Here is a 21759-nt window from a genome sequence, read left to right as displayed (position 1 = left end):
TTATTATTGCGTATAGGTTAATATAAGTGACTTGTCTTAGTCTCGTCACTACTTCGTCGAGGTTAGGCTCGGCACTTACTGGGTACATGGGGTCGGTTGTACTCATACTACACTCTGCACTTCGTGTGCAGATACGAGAGGTGTTCCTAGCGGCGCACAATAGACTTGCTCGGATTCAACTATTCGCGGGAAACTTGAGGTATAGCTGCATGGTGTTCGCAGTTCTGAAGTCTCATTCCACTTTATCATAGCTGTGTATTTCTTTCAGACAACTTTATTTTATTCAGACCTTTATTTGTATTATTCTAGTAGCTCGTGCACTTGTGACAACAGTTCTGGGATGGTTTTTAGACATCGCTATTATTATGGATTAATTACTTTATTTCAGAATTTATTTTCGCATTTATTTCTTTGTTATTGACTAAATTAAAATTGTTTAAAATAACTAATATTATTCTAGCTTTGGTTTGCCTAACAAGTGAAATGTTAGGCGCTATCACGATCTCGAAGGTGGGAATTTCGGATCGTGACAAAAAATGATGATGCACATCAAAGCCTAATATTAATAAAATAAAAAGCAAGTTCTCTGCTTGGCTGAAAAGATTTAAAGTAGAAGAAGATCTCTAAAAGTTAATTAGCCTTCAAAGATTTAACGTGTTCATCAATATTGTGCCTTTGTTTCACACCTTCATTGATCTTCAAGATTCCTAAAAGACAAAGTACCTGCAAATAAAATCAAATATTATCATTAGACTTTACTCTTTTAGAGAAAGTTCATCAATTTAACCATACAAAAAAATTATCGATTTCAATTTGCAGAATATAGGCATCCAACATGTTAAAGAAAAATATATTTCCTACTGTAAGCATTTTGCATGTAGAAGCACATATAATAGACTCCTACTATGAGATGAAATTGCGCATTTTGATATCTTCAAAAGTGGACTTCTATTATGAGCATAAACAACACAGGAACATTGATTATCTTCAAAATCGAAGCTTGGTGTCCGTAGGACTCCTTAGTTGAAATAAAAATAGCAATCACTTTCCATCCATTTAAAAGTCTATCCAATATGGACTTATTAAAGTAAAATATTGTTAATTTCGAAATCATGAATATTAATTAAGAGGAGGGTTTGAATGTTACAATGTTAACCAAACATTACTTACCTTCCGAAAGAAATAATTTAGCTTTTAAAGGGTATAAAAAATAATATTCACTTTTATAATAATATAGATATTGATAAGTCAGTATAGATAGAGATTTGATAAATCTTACTGCAAGATTTTGATTTCCCAAAAGATATACCACTAATTATCTAAATAAGACAATTGTTTAAGAATTAAGATAAAGAGAATTGTTGAGGTTCAGAAAAACAAACCACGACATTTTTAGACAAAATTTAACGCGAGAATAAAAGAAAACTTGAGAAGCATTGCAATTTGATTCCTTATTGGTCACTACTTTTTTCTTACGTGATAAATACGTGCTTCTCCCAAACTAATTCTTATTTCATTCATACAGTTAAATCTGTATTCTATCACAACTTTGTATCTTAGCATGTAGTATTTTCAATTGTGTCCTTTTCTTATTTACTTGTAGTAAACACTAAAATAAATCATTAAGGGTATAAAAGTCGTTCAATATTTAAGAATATTTTGATCGTTCAACATTTAGCGTTGAATATTCATGCTTTTATAATAACTAATCTCTATACTCATTCGTTGCATGAATATTTCAAGTCAAATATCACATAATTCGTACAAAAAATAGTAATATTTTAATTGCATAGGTGTTCTAATAGTAACATTTGTTAGAGCAATAAAACAGAACTAATTCATGTATATAATAAATTACCATTGTTACTAAACTAATATTTGAAATTCAGATATTAGGAAAACATAATCAAAATCATAGAGAAATTAAAATCGGATGTCAACAGATTAGAAAGGAGAGGACACAAAGCTCCAATGAATCCTAAGAATGAATGAATCCTAAATCGTTAGAATGAAGGAGAGTTGTGAGAAAGATGATATAGCGAGGAGATTCAGTGCTTTTGGGAGGAGATTCAGCGCCTTATTTTCTAAGCTGAAAAGAAAAGACTGGAAAAAAGAGGGAAAGATAAAAATAAAGGAAGAAAATATTTTATTGTTAGCGCCCTTTTTTAAGGCTAGCGGAGATTCGAAACGCCGCAAATTGAATTTTAGTGCAGAGGTTAATAAGACCCCCTTAATTAGATACAATTTGGGGAGGTTAATAATAACCCCGTAATAAAATCTCCACAAATAGACTGTTTTTTTGTAATCTAAAGGATCACAACTAAAATAATTTACATATTTGTAATTGCATTGCCATTATTTATAAGGTACAAAAACATGTTATTTGACCGTATCATTCTTAGAATATTTATTAATTTTCTTATGTATATTTGTATCACTAAGGTGGTGTAACTCGTAGGCTATGTTCTTCTTTGGCTAGGTACCTTATATGATTTATACTATTATCAACGACTCTTTTAATTTCTTCAAAATACTACAAATGTCTGTTTATGTATGAAATAATAGTGGAGACAAAATTTTCACATTTTTCATTCCTCATATCTTTAACCTACCTATTACACATTTAATTTTTAAGACTGCTAATGCAATCTATATTAAGACTCTTACTGTACACTGAACAAATACAAATATTATCCTAACACCATCAATTCTAATCCATTGATACAAGATATACACAACTGAGAATTGAGATCGTCCATCTTTGGTTGACTAAATATTCTCATAAGCAAAGAAGAAACGGAAAGATGACAAAAACATTGGAGTTCAAATTTGAAGTTGATTCTTGCCGCAGTAAGCCTGAACAATAATCAAAAAATTAAAATTAGCATTAGATTCAGGTGGTAAGAAATAAATTAATAATTAAAAGGGCAAGCAGAAAATCCAAACAATTCAACCCCAACTAATTATGGCCTTTATGGCGGTATCAACAGAGCTAGAGGCGGCGGACCATTTACTTTGCTGCCTGGATCTGAAAGTCCAAAGTCAAGTAGACGACTAAAAGAAAATTCTTATCAAGAATTTATTACTCCCTCCGGTTCACAATAAGTGATTTTTGGCCTTTTTTGTGGTCTAAAATAAGTGATTTTTTCAGATTTCTAGAATGAATTAATTTTTTTTTTACATTGCCCTTGGAGAAAATAATGTTAGAGTATGTGTTAGGGATGTTTATGTGAAGAGATAGTAAAGGTTAATATGGTCAATTTCATTACTAATTAATGTTAAAAAGTGGATTCTTAATCTGTGTGAAAACATCCAAAAAATTACTTATTATGGACCAGAGGGAGTACGAATTTACATCACCAAAATCTTCTCAGTCTTTATTAATATTGTTTACCCTCAAAATCGGATAACAATTAAATTTGTAAGTGATTTTAAGGATATGCAGATTAATTTGATACAAAACAATAAATTTAGTTAGATTGAAAAATAAAAATATAGTAAATCCAAACCACGTGAGGAGGATGATTCCAGCCTTAGTGAAATATTCACCCTCGATCCGGGCTCACAATGGCCAGTACTGATGAACAAGAAAAATAGCTATGAATAATAGTGAAAATAATAGTGTATTGCTTTGGGATGCGTGTTACAGTGTGTTTAATGAATAGTCAGAACCCTCCCCCCCCCCCCCACCCACTTTATATAGTAGGGGAATCCTACTCTAGGTGCAATTCTATAAAAGGTAAAAAATCTTCTGTTTAACTAATTGCCGGTTCTCCATCGATACGTGCCGAGATCCATGCCGTGATATCCGACCGTTCACGGGTATTACGGCCTTCTGTTGGTCGTGCTTGGTTGCCTGACAATGCTCTCCGAAATCTTTTGGGATATGGACCGATCCCGGATTATGATCCCGATATTCTCGAGGGCAGACCTCATGCCCCCGGACTCTAACTCGGTGAGACCCTTGCCTCGATTCTGGTGCCTCAACATCATGTCTCGAGCTTTGTTTACCCTATCGAAAGTTTGGGTACACCACGAGACCGGTTTTACCCGTATACAGATAGTCCCCTCGTTTTTCGGAGAGTAAGTTTGACGAGAAATGACATGAGCTCTCTGATTCCTTCCTCAATACGCCGTGACAGAAGCGACAAAAAACTTGAAACGTCTCGTCAGTCATATCATTATGACTTCAAATGTGTGTCAGTCGTCGGTTGGTTGTTCTTGGACGCGAAGCATCGCGAGGCCCCTATAAATATCCCCTCCTTTGTTCATTTTTTACTTTACGTCCAAACCTCTACCCTCGTGCCTTTAGAAATTCAGTACCCTCTTTTACACTCTAGCATTTTTACCTCCGTTACTCAAGATTCCTCAGTACGTTGCAAGATTTTTACTCATTTTCTACTCAAGCCAACATATCTGAGCTTTCAACCTTCAATTTTTTCCTTACCTTTTTCAAGCATTTCCAGGCCAAAACCTCCAAATTCGTTCCCCAAAAAGATGCTACTTCTTCTTCGCGGCCGACCACTGAGGTTGAGGAGACCGTCCCTGATACGGTCGTCCTCGAGAAGTCCGCTCCGGGTGTAGCCGCTGATGAACCGACACCCGACCCCCCCTCGAGAATGTTCGTCCCCGGGGGATGTTTGGTCAATGATGACTTAAAGGTTGAAAAACCTTCTTCTGTTCAAGGCCGGTGTGAGGCGGTGTCTCGGAACATCTGCTCTATCACTGAGGTCGTCCTCCCTATGGTTTGAAAGGACTGCGGCTGGACGGATAAGGACGTAGTGATTCCCGGACCCGATGACAATATCACTACACATGTTGAGGGATATCTAAGTATTTACACTAATCCATTTACATTGGGCCCGGTAGACCCGGTCATCTTGGATTTTTGCAGGAGGTACGACGTGTGCCTTAGCCAAATTCACCCATCATTGTGGAGGATCGTGATCCTCCTCCAATTCTTTGTGAATAAAACCGATTTGTGCACGTTCACCATCAATCAACTGCTCCGTTTATACTGTTCTCGAATCTTCCGGGAGGGGGGGAGGACTGATAAAGCTTTTACGTCGGACCAGTAAAGCCCCATTCTCAAGCATCGATGAGGACCGAGATTGGGGTTGGCAAGGACGCTTTGTCCGGGTAAAGACCGCCAACCTGATACCCATCGAGTGGAGGCCGTTTCCCGAGAAGTGAATGTATCACGTAAGTACACCTCATTCCGAACATCGATAGTATGTTTTATCTTCCCTTATCTCATCGGTGTTTGTTGTGGTGCAGCCCTTGCTCTAGTTCCAAACTCCATCCCTCGGCTCAAGGAGTGGATCAATGGCATTTGTTCGCAGATACCTTATGTAGAACGCTTATGGCACGAGCTCTCGAAGGGACGCTTGGAAGCCCGTTCTCATGGTAAGATCTTTCTCTCCGAATAAGCAGTTCTAGATGTTCATTTTCAGCACTTATGTCCTCATTGACTCTACTCTTTTTGCAGGCTTGCCCAAGACCATCAAGCTCAGGCCCTTGGTAGGGGCGAGGATCAGCCCGCTGATACCTCTACCTTGGGGCAGCCCGGAGCCACAACAGGGGAGAAGAAAAGGAGGAGGCCCCCGAGTTCCTTGAGCTCGGAGAAAAAGAAACCGAGAAGGAGGCTTGTTCGTAAGCCAAAGGAAACCTCCAGCTCCCGAGTGCTTGACTCGGACTCACTCTTCCGGCTCAGGGACGAGCCCGAGGAGGATGAAATCTTTGTGGCCCATGAGCCGTCTGTCCCCGAGGAATGGGTGGCAGCCGAGGGGGAAACGACAGAAGCTAATCCCCCTCAGGTTCGTGAGGCTGATGCCGAAGTGAGGGCCGAGAACTCTCGAGACGTCGGCCCTGCCCCTCCCAGTGTTATAGATATTTTGGGATTTCCTTCATTCATAGAATCAATGTTCGATGAAGCCCGAACAACGAAAGAACGATCTAATGAGGATGTCCATGAAGCGGATGATCCCCTTCGATGCTTCTTTGACGGTGTAGACTCATCCGCCCTAGAGGACTTCACCGGATTGGGTGACTTAGAGGTGCCGAGAAAAAGTCCATCCTCGGAGGTCGGCGGGCCGAACTCGAGCTCGAGGTTGATCAACCGGTTTCCTGCTCCGAGCACGGATCCTGGCCGGAAGCAATTAATCATTATCGTCATCTCGGAGGATGCCTGGGTTCTTTCCACCCCCGTCGGGGTAGATAGCTAGCTCTGGTGCCTTGTAACCAATGAAGACCAGGAAAAAATGAAAGAGGTAGATGCGCCCTGCCTGTTTAACGAAGCACAACAGGCGCTGAACCGGGTAAGGTGTTACCAAACCTTTATTTTTCAACTTTAGTTCTTGATGATTCTAATATCCCTTCTCATATTTGCAGGCCTCAGTGCTCCACCATGAAACCTTCCTCCTGTACCGGGATGAGCTTAGTAAACCGGTGATGAGGCGGGTTCCGACGAAGATCAGGCTCCTTAGGTGCCTTATAGAATTTTCTTTGTTTTTTTACTTTTGTATTTTTAGTTGAGGCCATTTGGCCTTTGTAAAGATTTATGTATATATACAAGGCTCTTTCTTCCCTTCGACAATTTTCAAGTTTGTTCCTTTTTGCTTTTTCTTTACGATTGGAAAGATCTCGTATGCCCTAGCACATAATAATAAGGCCTTGTTCGGAGGTTCGAACAAGGCTCATTTTCAATGTAATTTTTGTTAAGACTTGTGGGGGCTTGGCATAATTGGAAGTTTTCCCCGTAGTGCGTACTTAGAATTTTTTAGGTTATAATTTTGCCGAGGGTAGCCTTTGAACTGGTTTAGAAATTTTGATGGCCTTATGTTTTGGTTACGGATCTCAGACGTCTCCGAGTCGTTCTAGGACGGCCGTAGACTTTTAAGTTCGGGTGTTTCCCAATAGGATTATTACCACGGGCTTCGATACCCGAGCCATCCAGTTTTGCCTAGGACAACAGTCCTCGAATGGGGATGGACGTAGCCTTTAAAGTTCGGGCACTGCCTAATAGGTTTTGTGCCTCTGGGATTTGATAGCCTGAGTCGTCCGAGCTTGCCTTGGATGACAGTACCCGAGTGAGGGCGATCTCTTGGATCCGGATAGGGGTGGCCCTTGGGTTCGATGTCTTCAAGGAACATAAATGTAGTAGTCTTTAAGAGACAAAATATTTATGTGCAAGATAGAAACTTTCTTTCATTTCTGTGCGCAACATACAAGGCTACAAATGTGTACAAGATTCATGCTATGGCTTGAGTGGTCTACGTGGGCACGGTTCATTTGACTGTTTGACCCTTGCAATAAATCCTATCTGCCGAGCCAAGACTGTTTGAGCACAAAGTTTCTTTCCTTGCTAAAATCATTATCTAAGGGTGATGGCCCCCAGTATTCGAGGCCGATCATTGAGTAGGCTCGGATATTGTCGATGTGATCCTTGACTCCGGTCCATATCCAATCTTCAATTCTAAGTTAGCACAATCCATTGTTGCCTCGTTAAAAACCTTGCCGGAAAACCCATTTGGGACAAAACCGGTTCAAGGGAAAAAGAGTGCAACGCGTGCTTTAAGGCCTAAAAGCTTCATCATTCCTTGACCGTTACCTGCAAGTGTTAGTCCAAACCGTAATGTATGTAAAGAAAAGAAATGAATGGGGTCATACATTATAAGTAGTATTGTCTCAAGTGAGTTACATTCTAGTTGTTCCGTAGTCTCTCACCGTTCATTGTTTCGAGTTTGTATGGTCCTTTTCCGGTGATCTCGATAATTCGATATGGACTTTCCCAATTCGGTCCCAGATTCCTTTTGTTTAGGTTCCGGGTATTTAGTGTCACCTTCCTCAACACCAAGTCCCCAACATTGAAATATTAGAGGTTGGCTCTTCGATTGTAATACCTCTCGATCCGTTATTTTTGGGCGGCTAACTAGATGAGGGCGGCCTCGCGCCTCTCGTCTAACATTCCCTGGCTCGTACTCATGGCCTCATCGTTTGACTCTTCGGTCGCATATCGAAACCTGAGACTCGGTTCTTGATCGCGTCCAAATGCACACCTCAAAAAAGGTATGAAAGGGGCGTTTTCAATTATAGTAACCCAACTAAGAGTCGGGATCGAATCCACATGGAGCTAAGATGGGAGTTAGGGGTATATATTTTAATGTGCGTGATTGAATTACCTTGATTTGCACTTCTACAAAAAGGTTTGTTTTCTATTTCTAATTTTATACTAAAGATTGCAGAATAAATAAAGGAGACTAGGATAATTGTTTTTGATGTTTTTCAAATTGATAAAAAGCGTAGGGCTGTGACCATTGCCTAGGTGTTTGCCTAATGGGATAAAGACTTTAATGTTTGTTCTGTTGGCTGGGTATCACACAAAATAGTTGATAAAAGGTCAAGTCGGGTTATTACTATCTCTAGGTTGAACCCTTTAATTGGGTAAATCAATCTCTCAATTGACCCAATTCCTTGTTAGCCAAGTTATCCTAGACTAGGTCTATCTTTCTCAAGAAAGGACTAAGTCAAATAGGCATGAACTAATGTTTGCAACCATTAATTCCTCAAATTAAAGCATGAACTAGGCTAAATAATAAACACTCAACCATAAATAAGTACTAATTTAATTACCCATAAGGTTAAAACACTAGGGTTGGGTCACAACCCTAGTAAAAATTTAGCTACCCATACTTGGGTTTAAAGAAAAAGAAGAAGAAAGACTAATTAAACTCATAATATAAGCTTAAATTAATAAAGTCTATTGTAAATTACACCAAAATATAGTAAACTTCCAAAAGAAGCAAAGAAAAATGGCTACAGTAATTGTTGATGTTAAAACTTGACCTAATTTCGTAAAACTCTTCTATTTATACAAGTCTGAAAATCTCAGACAAAAATGCCCCTCAGGAGGTTCTGCGGCCGCACAATTCCATGTGCGGTTCGCAAACTTCTTCATCTGGCAGGAGCTGGGATTCTGCGACCGCACAATTCAGAATTGCGGTCACGAGGCAACATTTCTGTGGTCCGCAGATTTAGAACTGCAGCCGCAAGTCACTCTTCCGCGGTCCGCAATAGTAGGATTGCGGCCGCAAGACAATTTTCTATGACCGCACAAATCTTGTGCGGTCCGCAATTCTCTGAAGCTCTGTACTTGGTCTTTTTGCAATCTCTCTGATCTTGACCTTTAGCCCATCTTTTGCGGCCACACAATTCATGCGCGGACCACAATTTACACAAATGTCCACTGAGTTTTCCTTCTTTGTTTGCGGTCGCAGGTGGAATTCTGTGGTCCGCAATTTCTTCTGCGGCCACAGAATTCCTTCTGCGGACCGCATATTGTGTGCCTCTATTCTCTTTGTTGCCTTGTGCTTGGACTACTCCTCTTTAAGTCGGATTTCATCTCGGGAACCCAGCTTCCAGCATTCCTGTAATTTTGTACAATTTCATTAGTTTCGGGAGAATAATTCAATGCTTTTAGACTAAAACAAAAGTTAAAAGGTGTTAATAAACAGTCAAAATTCCCACTTATAAACTCCCCCAAACTTAAGTCTTTGCTTCTCCTCAAGCAAATAAATTAGTTCCCACCACCACAAGTTAAGGGTCATTTCAGCGAGTTGAAGGTGAGCCATCCACACATCAGTTGGGACCAACAATTACCCACACAACCTATGTATTATCAACAAGGTGACAAGTTAAATATTTATACACATATAGCTCTAAAGTGACATTTGAGCATCAAAAGTTGACTTTACTCCTCAAGGACTCTTTCTCTATCATGTAGGTCATTGTGGATTCTAAACTCTTCCTCCTCTACTCTCCGGTTGCCTGGCTTACTTACGAAATTTATCATTCAATCCAAGAATTTATGAAAGGTTCACTCATCTCTATCAAGAGAATGTCACAAGTACGGCTTCAAGTACCATAGGCTTGCCCCTCATGTAGATCGCCACTAATGTAAGCTCACTCGGCTCGAGATCAAATAGGACTTCTTTCGAGTTGTAATGAAGGCTTTTGGATTAGGGTTGGATACAATATGGCTGAGTGGTTACACCTTCCTTAAGCACTCCATCATTCATTTCTCGGGTCACACTTTGCCAATTCGTTGAGGTACTTTCTTTTCCTTTGGGGGACTAGAGAGACTTAACATCACTCTTTCTTGATCATTACATTCATATTTCTCCATGTTTGGGATCATTGCGTTTCTATGAATCCCTTCAACTCTTCTACTTATTCATTTTGTTGCATTTTTCTTTTTGTTCTTTTCTTTTTTTGGCATTTTTTGCTCATTATTTCTTTTTCTCTTTTTGTGCCTTGATACCCCTTTTCAATTTCCTCGTCTCTCCCACAAACTTACGTTTTTAGTCATTTGTTTCACATGAGTATTAAGGAAAGCTCGGGTGCCAAAAGAGGGTCACAATAAAACGGGTAAAGGCTTGTAACATGGTTTTCAATTGAGAAAGGCTAAAGGCTCGAAGAGGTTGACTAGGGATGACATCATTGGTACGCAATAAAAAACTCAAACGGGCCAAGGAAAGCTTACAATCACTTCTCAAGCCAGCAAAACCTAGGATTTTGCCTTAAAACACATTCGGGGCGAGTTCTAGACATTCCGTACGGGTACTTGGACTAACAACAAAGCAACTCACCTCTCACACAACTAAATTGTTAAAGAGGATAGAGTTGAGGGCCCACAATGACCACATTCAAGTTTGAAAATCACTATGGTTCCATTAAACCACTCGATGGTTGCCAAAGTCAACACAAGAGTCATAAAGTCACTAACTAGCGCTATTTCTTTCAAAAACCTTATTTTTAACCATAATAGGTAGTTAAGTGTGTTGGTGCCAAATAAAGAACAATTGACTCTTCGAGCATGACTCAATTAGGTCTTTTTATTCATTACTACTACTATTATTACCTAAACACAAATCTGACTCATTCCCTTAAGAAGGTTGTCACGCCATCCATCGTTGGGACTAGTCACCCGGTTCACACAATGACTACCTTCGGAAAGAACCGTGGCATTAAGAAAATCAAAGGCTTATTATCTACTGAAACATAAAAAGAAGCTACTAAATAAAAAAGAAGCTACTAATTCAAAAGGAAGCTATTAAATTGAACATTAGCTAATAAGAAAACAAACATAAAGAAGCTACAAAGCAAAAACTATCGAAAGCATAACGAATATACATAATGAGAGAGAAAGAGAAGATATTTACATAATGAGAGAAGAAGAAGAAAATAGTATCAAGTTATTACAAGCCAAATGTCTCAGAATCATCAAATAAGATCAAATAAACTCCACCCCCCTAAATAAAAATAAGCATTGTCCTCAATGCTTAACAAAATAAGAGAAAAGGAAGGTAAAGAGTGAAGAAGACTCCCTATGGCTCCTTGGACATCTCTGTGTCCCCAGCAATGTCACCACCCTCAGTCTCTTCTAACTGGATCTCATCATCCTCAACTCTGGGAGTGACTAGGTTGGTGAACATCTGATGTACTGTCTCGGTAGTGTCGGCAGCAGAGTCTGGCTCCTCAAACTGGCCAGCTGGTGCTACTGGTGCTGATAGTGCTGCAGGATCTGGGCCTGAAGGGTGTGGGTCAATCAGCATGTCGAAAGGGATATCTCCGGCCACAGCAAGCTTATAACCTGTCTCCGGAGCTTGTCCACTAATTTCTTGCTGGCTTGGGACTTTCTCATTTCCTTGATTTCTTTGTCCAGCTCTTTGATCACTGACCCATGATGTACCAAGATAGCCATGATAGTGTTCTGGTTCTCCAGAGCGTCTTCAATGTTTCATCCACAGTCGAGGGAACCTGAGGTGCCTGAATAGAAAACTGTGCTGCAACAGTACTGGATAAGCCAGACAGCTTTGTAGTGGCTGTCTGCATCCAGTTGTTGAGGCACGCCAATGTCTGGGAGACTCGCAGCACAGAAAGTGGAGCAGCAGGCATGAGCATCGACTTCAAACCCGAGGTGGAACCTATGGCAGGAACTGCAGTGGGAACTAGAGGCATAGCTGCGACACTAGATGAAGACTCGACCAAAGTGGATGGAACATCAACTGCCTCTGCAACTACCACCGATGGCTTATCACACTGGCTTGTGGTGGTAGACGCCTGACCCTTTTTCTTAGGATTATGTGCATCCATCAGTGAGTACCCTGTGAAAGGCTTCTTCGGCTGCACCTTTGTATCAAAATCCCTCAGCTCTACCCTCACATCTGTGAGATACTCTGTAATAGTGTTGGGATACGGGTAGGACGTATCAGCTTGCCGAGCGATCACATAGATGTTGGCCGACATCACGGCACCCACATTGATAGGGTACCGGCTTTGATAGAAGCAACTAGAACTGCCCGAGAGATCAAAAGATATGTCTCATTCAGGCACGAGTCTAGTCTGATGCAGACAAAGGTTTGCCACCCTTTTGCCTTGAAGCTTAGAGTGTTCCTGTGAATAGAAACCCCTACTGTGATCCATGGTGGGGGTGGCCCAGGAGCTGCTAGAATCTCTGCTAGAAAAGGACGAGATACATCCCTAAGTACACATTTCTCTAAGTACTATGTGGGCTCGACATCATCAAATCCCAAGTATGTGTTCAATGTGTGTTGATCAAATCGCGTTTTGAGGTTTCTCACTTTCGTTACCTTTGTCCCTTTCTTGATATGCGCCATATTTGCATAGAATTCCCGGACAAGGTACTTCTTAGCATCCACCATGCTCTGGGTAAACCACATCCACCCTTGCGTTCTCTAAACTGTCTCATACTGTAAGGTTATACCTCTCCAAATCTTTCAACTGAAATTATCGCTCAAGAGTGAACGACAAACCGGTCCTCCCATACCTCTTTATTCTTCGACTTTTCAAGGCCGGAACTGTAGCATCTCCCCCTCTGCCATCATTGGGGATGTCCTAAACTGATGTCTCTAGTGCCTCAGGGACATGTGTAGTGGAAGGCTCAGAATCTTGACTAGCACTTTCCGAACCCTAGGAAGTGTTGTGTGATGATAACGGCTCGTCCCTCAGTTGGAACCTCCCTAACGGCCTGGACTGTATTGTTGGTTGTTCCTGAACAGAGGCTGAGTTGCCCTCTGATACGTCCCTAGATGGGACATAAGAACTGGTCTCAGAAAGGTCTGCACCTCTCTCTCCTAGCTGTTGTTTTCTTTCTGATTTCATGTTGTTGGGAACTAGGTAATGGTCTCTTCCCTCATCCCCGAGAAGGGTCACCCCTTCCTTTCGAAGTGTCGCCTATACCTCTAGATCAAACCATTTTCTGTACCAAGCAAAGGCATTTGTTAGTCGCAATTCAAGTTCAGACATACAATAAATGTAAGGACACACCAGAAGACACAGTGAGGAACACAATTGAAACATGCTTGCAGGATAGGGATCTGCGGTCCGCACATTTTTTATTGCGGCCGCAGAATGGGCCTTGCGGACCGCACAATTTTCTCTTGTGGCCGCAGATGTGAAGTGCGATCCGCATATTTTTCATTGAGGTTGCAACTCATAAACCACAAATATGATAACTCTCTGATGACAGAGAATTGGCTGATGTGCGGCCACAATATGTTTTCTGCGGACCGCACATTTTGTCTTGCGGCCGCACATTGAATCACAAATATTACACTTCTTTGAAGATAGTAAAATAGTTGTTTTGCGGCCGCAATGGAAATTCTGCGGTCCGCAAAATTTTCCTCGCGGTCGTAGACCCATTCATTCCCAGAGTTACCCTAGACTCAACTTGTGTGGCCGCAGATTTCAAATAATTACGAACGGTCAATACCTTTATCTAGGGCTTGCAATGTTTTGCACAAATTTGGACATGGAAACAGCGTACAAGCATGAAAATCTATTGACCCATTCCCCCTAGAGCATGTACCAGTTGGCCCACTACAGATTTATCCCCACATGGTTGTACAGATAAATTCTACAGACAAATGGCCTAAAATTTTGACTAAAAATATAAAAAAAAAATTAAAAGAAATTAACAGGATTATGAAGCATACCAAGTGAGTGATTGATCAAAGGTGTTGTAAGAATGCGAAGGTAGACTCAGCAAGAAACTTCTAAGAGATTATGTGATTTTTTTGCTCAGAGAGGGAAAAGGGTAACAGTGACCCTACACCTCTATTTATATGCTTGAAGTTCAGAAGGGGAAAAGGGGTGAGTGCAGCCGCAAAATTCCTTTTGCGGACCGCACTCGATTACCTGGTGAGACTAAACCTTTGTTCTGTCTGCGATCTGCAGAATTTTGTGTGCGGCCCTTGTTGCGGACCGCAGATTTTGTGTTGCGGCCGCAGATTGGCCATTTTTCTGATAGGCCAACTTCAGAGAGCTGTCAATTTCCACCTTCAAATTGTGCGATCCGCAAGTTAATTGTGCGGTTGCAGAGCACCTTTTGCTGCAACAACCATAATTGTGCGGTCCGCACAATGCAACTCCGGTCCACAATTCTTTCAACACTTAACCAGATTTCTGGCCACAATTCCTGTAAAGCACACTCATCTCTGCAGCACACTTCAAATCAAGTTAGCATAAAAATAACACCTAACTAAAAAAGAAACAAAAAAAGAAAAGGAAAAAGAAACATGGGTTACCTCCTAAGAAGCGCCTAATTTAACGTCGCGACACGACGCAGAATACCATCAGTTGAAATGAATCACCGCCACGACGTGACCATCTCCAACTTTTTCCAAATAGTGCTTCACCCGGTGACCATTGACTCGGAATACCTCATTGTTTTTGTTCTTCAAATCCAATGCACCAAAAGGTGTCACACCTACAATTTCAAAATGATCACTCTGTTTAGACTTTATCTTTACGGGAAACATCCTCAACCTTGAGTTTAACAACAATACGAGATCGCCCACCTTGAACTCTTTGTTCCAAATGTATTTGTCATGAAGATATTTCATCATTTATTTGTACAAGGACGAACTTGCATAAGCATGATACCGTAACTCGTTCAATTCATTCAAATGCACAACCCTCAAGTTAGCGGCTACATCCCAATCAAGATTAAACTTCTTTAGAGCCCACATGGATTTGTGCTCAAGTTCCACCGGAAGATGACAAGCTTTTTCGAATACCAACCGGTATGACGACATTCCGATAGGTGTTTTGTAAGTTGTCTGATAAGCCCATAATGTATCATCAAGCTTCTTGGACCAATCCATCCGGTTAGCATTCATTGTTTTGGACAAAAACTCTTTATCTCCCGGTTGGAGACTTCCACTTGACCGCTTGCTTGTGGATGATAAGGAGTCGTGATTTTATGAGTACATACTTACTAAGTAAGGTGTCGAAAGCCTTGTTGCAAAAATACGACCCCCTATCGCTTATGATAGCCCGCGGAGTGCCAAACCTTGTGAAAATATTCTTCTTCAAGAATGCCACCACACTTCTCGCCTCATTGTTGGGTAGAGCAACGGCCTCAACCCATTTAGACATATAATCAACCACGACCAAGATGTAGGTATTTCCACAAGAACTCACAAAAGGACCCATGAAGTCAATACCCCACACATCAAAGATATCAACCTCCAAAATGGTAGTGAGAGACATTTCATTTTTCTTCGATATTCCACCGGCCCGTTGACATTCATCACATCTTTTCACTACATCATTTGCATACTTGTAAAGAGTGGGCTAATAGAAACCGCAACTTAGCACTTTGACCTCCGTTCTTGCTCCACCATGGTGACCACCATATGGAGAAGAATAACAAGCTCCAAGAATTTCATCTTGCTCTTTTTCCGGCACACATCTTCTAATCACCCCATCCGTGCAAATCTGGAAAAGGTATGGTTCATCCAAATAATAATCTTGACAATCCCGTTTGAGCTTCCTCCTTTGGTTTGAAGAGAACTCATCCAGGATGATTCCACACACAAGGAAATTTTCTATATTCGCGAACCATGGCACCTCCTTCAATGAAATATCAAAAAGTTGCTCATCGGCGAAGGAGTCATTGATTTCAAGGCCATCATGCGGCCTCCCCTCCTCCTCCAAATGAGATAAGTGGTCCACCACTTGGTTTTCACTTCCTTTTCTATCTTGGATGTCAATATCAAAATCTTGCAACAAAAGCACCCATCTCATCAACCGAGCTTTGGAATATTTCTTGCTCATAAGATAACAAAGTGCAGCATGATCAGTGTGGACAATAACTTTTGCACCCATCAAGTACGGACGGAACTTCTCAATTGCAAACACAATGGCAAGGAGCTCTTTCTTTGTAACGGTATAGTTGACTTGGGCACCATTCATGGTGTTACTAGCATAGTAGACCGGATGAAAAATCTTGTTGATGCGTTGTCCCAAAATAGCCCCAACCGCTACGTCACTAGCATCACACATGAGTTCAAAAAGGACACTCCAATTAGCAGCGGTGATGATGTGAGTGGTTGTCAACTTGAACTTTAACAATTCAAAGGCTCTCATGCAATCATCATTGAAATTAAACTTATCATCTTTCTCAAGAAGCTTGCACAACGGGTTCACCACCTTAGAGAAATCTTTGATGAAACACCGATAAAATCCCGCGTGGCCTAAGAAACTCCGCACACCTTTCACCGAAGTTGGAGGTGAAAGTTTAGAAATCACCTCAATTTTTGCCTTGTCAAATTCAATTCTATTCTTTGAGATTTTGTGGCCAAGGACAATTCCCTCCTCGACCATGAAATGACACTTCTCCCAATTGAGCACCAGATTCGTTTCTTCACACCTTGCCAACACTTTATCTAAATTTGCAAGACAATCATCAAAAAAATACCCAACTATCGAGAAGTCATCCATGAAAACTTCAAGGTAGTCCTCCACTATGTCCGTGTAGATGGTCATCATACACCTTTGAAAAGTCGTCGGTACATTACACAAACCAAATGGCATCCGCTTGAAGGCAAAAGTACCATAGGGACATGTAAAGGTTATTTTCTCTTGATCCTCCGGAGCAATAAGGATTTGGTTGTAGCCCGAATACCCATCAAGAAAGCAATAGAAAACACGATCGTCCAACCTATCAAGCATTTGGTCAAGGAAGGGAAGTGGAAAATGATTATTCCTTATGACTTTGTTGAGCTTGCGATAGTCCATACACACTCTCCAACTAGTCACCATTCTTGTAGTAATCAACTCATTCTTGTCATTGGTGACCACCGTCATGCCCCTTTTTTTAGGACACATTGAACTGGAGAAGTCCAAGAACTATCAAAAATGGGTAGACAACCCCGGCATCCAACCACTTGATAATCTTCATTTTGACAACTTCTTGCATAGCCTCATTTAGTCTCCTTTGATGTTCAACAGATGGTTTGGCACCTTCTTCCAAGTTGATCTTATGCATGCAAAATGCGGGGCTTATTCCCCGAATATCCGCCAATGTCCACCCAATATCCTTCTTCCTCTTATGTAGCACTGCCAATGTAGAATCTACCTACACATTAGTCAAACAAGAGGAAAGAATAATCGGTAAAGTAGAACAAGGGCCAAGAAATTCATACCGAAGATATGGAGGCAATGAATTCAACTCCAAGGTAGGAGGCTCTTCAATGGAAGGCTTTGTATGAGAAGTCTTCCTATTTTCAAGATCCAAGAATAGTTTCCGGGGTGCATAATTGTACGACCCCATTCCTTGCAAAGAGTTCACGCATTCCATGAAGCCATCCATCTCGTCATCATTAAAGTTGAGCAAAACGGCCTCCAACATGTCACCCACCTTAATCATGGCACTTGTATCATCAATAATCACATCGGTCACCAAGTCCACGAACGAACACACTTCATTGCTATTCGGTTGCCTCATAGATTTGCACACGTGAACTACCACATTTTCATCACCAACCCGGAAGGTAAGTTCTCCGGCTTCAACATCAACTGGATCCTTCCTCGTAGCAAGGAAAGGTCTTCCAAGAATAATCGGCACTTCATAATCCACTTCACAATCAAGAATGACAAAATTCGTCAGAAGAATGAATATATCAACACGAACCAAGACATCTTCAATAACTTCTAAAGGTCTCTTCATGGTACGATCGGCCATTTACAATCTCATAGAGGTGGGTCTTGGTTGCCTAATTTCCAAGGTCTTAAAAATCGAATATGGCATCAAATTGATACTTGACCCAAGATCACAAAGAGCTTTAGCAAACTCGGCACTCCCAATTGTACAAGGAATTGTGAAAGCACCGGGATCTTCCAACTTATGAGCCATTGAATGCACAACTGCACTCACTTGATGAGTGACTTTCATAATTTCAAAATTCATTGACCGCTTCTTTGTCACAAGATCCTTCATAAACTTTGCATAACCGGGCATTTGTTCCAAAGCTTCAACTAATGGCACATTGATTGAGAGACTCTTCATCATTTGGATGAACATTTTAAATTGATTCTCGCCATTTTGTTTGGAAAGTCTTTAAGGATATTGAGGTGGAGACTTAGGCAATGGTGCTTTAGTCTTTTGCACTACCGGCTCTGGTATGTCAATAATGTGATCCCTAGATGGGCTCACCTCCTCTTGAGTCTCTTCCACACTATCATCAATATCAATCTGAACTTTATCATTTGTTTGCACCACATTGTTCGGGACCTCTTATTCTTGTACCACTTTCTCATCATCCACAAGTTGCCTTTGACTTGAGGTGGGTACATTCCCACCTCTTTCACTTCTTGTAGTAACGACCATGGCATACCCCGTGTTGTTCTCACCCTTTGGGTTCACCACCGTGTCACTTGGTAGTGCCCCCTTAGGATGAGAATTGAGAGCATGAGAGATTTGCCTCATTTAAACTTCTAAGTTGTGGATCGATGTGTTGTGTGAGGCAAGTTGGGCATCCGAATCGGTATTCTTTTCCATCATTTGCTTGAACATATTCTCAATATGCCCCGTCTCATTGGTTGAAGAATTAGGACCATGGGAAGGATAAGGAGGCAGGTTGTTCGGTTGTTGATACATCAGGGGCCTTTGAAAACCCAACCCCTGATTGCCTTGGTTATTGTTCCATCCACTTTGATTATTACCCCCCCCCCCCCAATTTCCTTGATTGTTGTTATGCCAATTTCTTTGATTGTTTCCACCACTCCAATTACCTTGGTTGTTAGAATTTCAATTGACTTGATTGTTTTGATGTCGCCATTGTTGTTGAGTTGGGATTGGAAATTGTTTTGTTGCCCTTGAATGTTGTTCACATATTGCACCTCCTCCTCTTGTTCATTGTAAGAATCGTCTTAATCAAACCCACTATCTTCTTGCATAAATTCTCCACTCGTTGTTGCACTTGTGAACCCTTGGTCCTTCTTTTGTTCACCATCATGTTAATTCCCTCCATGGCATTGACTTGCTTAGGATGTTGCACTTGTTGAAGTTGAGCCTTTGCTAGTAGATTCATGGTGGTAATCAATTCGGCTATGACTTGCCCATGGTCATGAAACTCTTTGTGAAAGTGGATCACGTTGGGATCACCTTGTGGAACATTAGCCGGGGATTGCCACACCGATGATGTTTCTGCCATTTCATTCAAAATCTCACACGCCTCCGCATAAGGCGTAGTCATAAAATTTCCACCGGCAAGTTGATTCACCACACATTGGTTGGTCGTGTTAATCCCACGATAGAAGATTTGTTGAATCATGTTTTCCGTCATATCATTGTTGGGACATTCCTTGACCATTGTTCTATACCGCTCCCATATCTCGTGTAGTAGTTCATTGGGCTCTTGCTTGAATGATAGAATCTCATCCCGAAGTGTATCCATGTGCCCCGGAGAGAAGAACTTTGAAATAAACTTTTCTGCCAACTCATCCCAAGTGTGAATGGAATGGTTCGGCAAACGTTCCAACCAATCTAAAGTTTTCCCCCCTTAGAGAGAAGGAAAAAATCCTTAGCCTCAATGCATCTTAGGAAACATTTCTTTGCTTGCTCCCCCAACAAGTGTCCACAAACCCCTTCAAATGTTTGTATGAATTTTGACTGCGTTTTGATGCTTTGAGAGAACAAAGCCCAGATTTCCTTTGTTTTCTATATCTGATCAACGCTGGAGCACCGGTGAAGAAACCTCGTTGATATATCAAAGTAAGCATCAAGTGGGTGATTTGGAAGTTGCCCGACGAATACGGGGAGGGACTATTGCACTTGCATATCCTTCATTGGGTAACACCAGGTGTGGAGCCGTTCGTGGTGGAGGTGGGGGTGGAACAGGCACATTGTCATGAGGCACTCGGCCTCTTCTATTGGCTTGAGGTTCAATAGGAACCTCATCCACTTGGTCATCCTCAATGTCCACATCCCCCAAAGCAATATTTTTGAGTTCATTGTTTTCCGTGGTTGTACCTACGATTTCTCAAATAAGTTAGTAACAAGGAAGGAAAAGAGGATACTCCAAAAACAATCTAAAATATATAGCTAACACCGTTTATAACTCCCCGGCAACGGCGCCAAAAATTGATCGCGTCCAAATGCACACCTCTAAAAAGGTATGAAACGGTCATTTACAATTATAGTAACCCAACTAAGAGTCGGGCTCGAATCCACATGGAACTAAGATGGGAGTTAGGGGTATGTATTTTAATGCGCGTGATTGAATTATCTTGATTTGCACTTCCACAAAAAGGTTTGTTTTCTATTTCTAATTTTACACTAAAGATTGCAGAATAAAGAAAGAAGACTAGGATAATTATTTTTGACGTTTTTCAAATTAATAAAAAACATAGGGTTGTGACCATTGCCTAGGTTGCCTAATGGGATAAAGACTTTAATGCCTGTTCTGTTGACTGGGGTGTATTATAGCTATCAACTCTAAATTACCCACTCAATACCTTTCGGTCAGAGAGTAGTTTTGCCCAATTTGGCTTTCTCAAGACCAAATGGGTATCACACCTAATTTTGTAAAACTCTTCTATTTATACAAGTCTAAAAATCTCAGACAAAAATGCCCTTCGGGAGGTTCTGCGGACGCATAATTCCATGTGCGGTCCGCACACTTCTTTATCTGGCAGGAGCTAGAATTCTGCGGCCGCACAATTCTGAACTGCGGCCGAGAGGCAACATTTCTGCGGTCCGCAGATTTAGGCGGCAGCAAGTCATTCTTCTGCGATCCGCAATAGTAGGATTGCGGCCGTAAGATAATTTTTTGCGGCCGCACAAATCTTGTGCGGTCCACCATTCTCTAAAGCTATGGACTTGATCTTTTTGTAATCTCTCTGATCTTGACCTTTATCCCATCTTTTGCGGCCGCACAATTCATGTGCGGACCGCAATTTGCACAAATGTCTGCTGAGTTTTCCTTCTTTGTTTGCGGTCACAGGTGGAATTCTGCGGTCCGTAGTTTCTTTTGCGGGCGCAAAAGGAATTCTGCGGACCGCACATTGTGTGCCTCTGTTCTCTTTGTTGCCTTGTGCTTGGACTACTCCTATTTGAGTCGGATTTCATCTCGGGAACCAGCTTCCAGCATTCCTATAATTTTGTACAATTTCATTAGTTACGGGAGCATAATTCAATGCTTTTAGACTAAAACAAAAGTTAAAAGGCGTTAATAAGCAGTCAAAATTCCTACTTATCAGCTCTCATACTTTGACCGGTATTAGAGCTTCGGCACCGTAGACCAACAAGAATGGGGTGGCCCCAATGCTGGATTTTGAGGTCGTATGTTTTGCCCCCATAGGACTTCGGGCAAAATTTCCTTCCGTTTTCCTTTAGCGTCGATCAAAAAAGAGGTTTTGGAGTATGGTTTTGTTCGTGTATTCTGCTTGCCC

This window comes from Nicotiana tomentosiformis, chromosome 2 (assembly GCF_000390325.3).
Source record: "Nicotiana tomentosiformis chromosome 2, ASM39032v3, whole genome shotgun sequence".
Taxonomy (NCBI): domain Eukaryota; kingdom Viridiplantae; phylum Streptophyta; class Magnoliopsida; order Solanales; family Solanaceae; genus Nicotiana; species Nicotiana tomentosiformis.
This window is presented reverse-complemented; position numbering follows the sequence as displayed.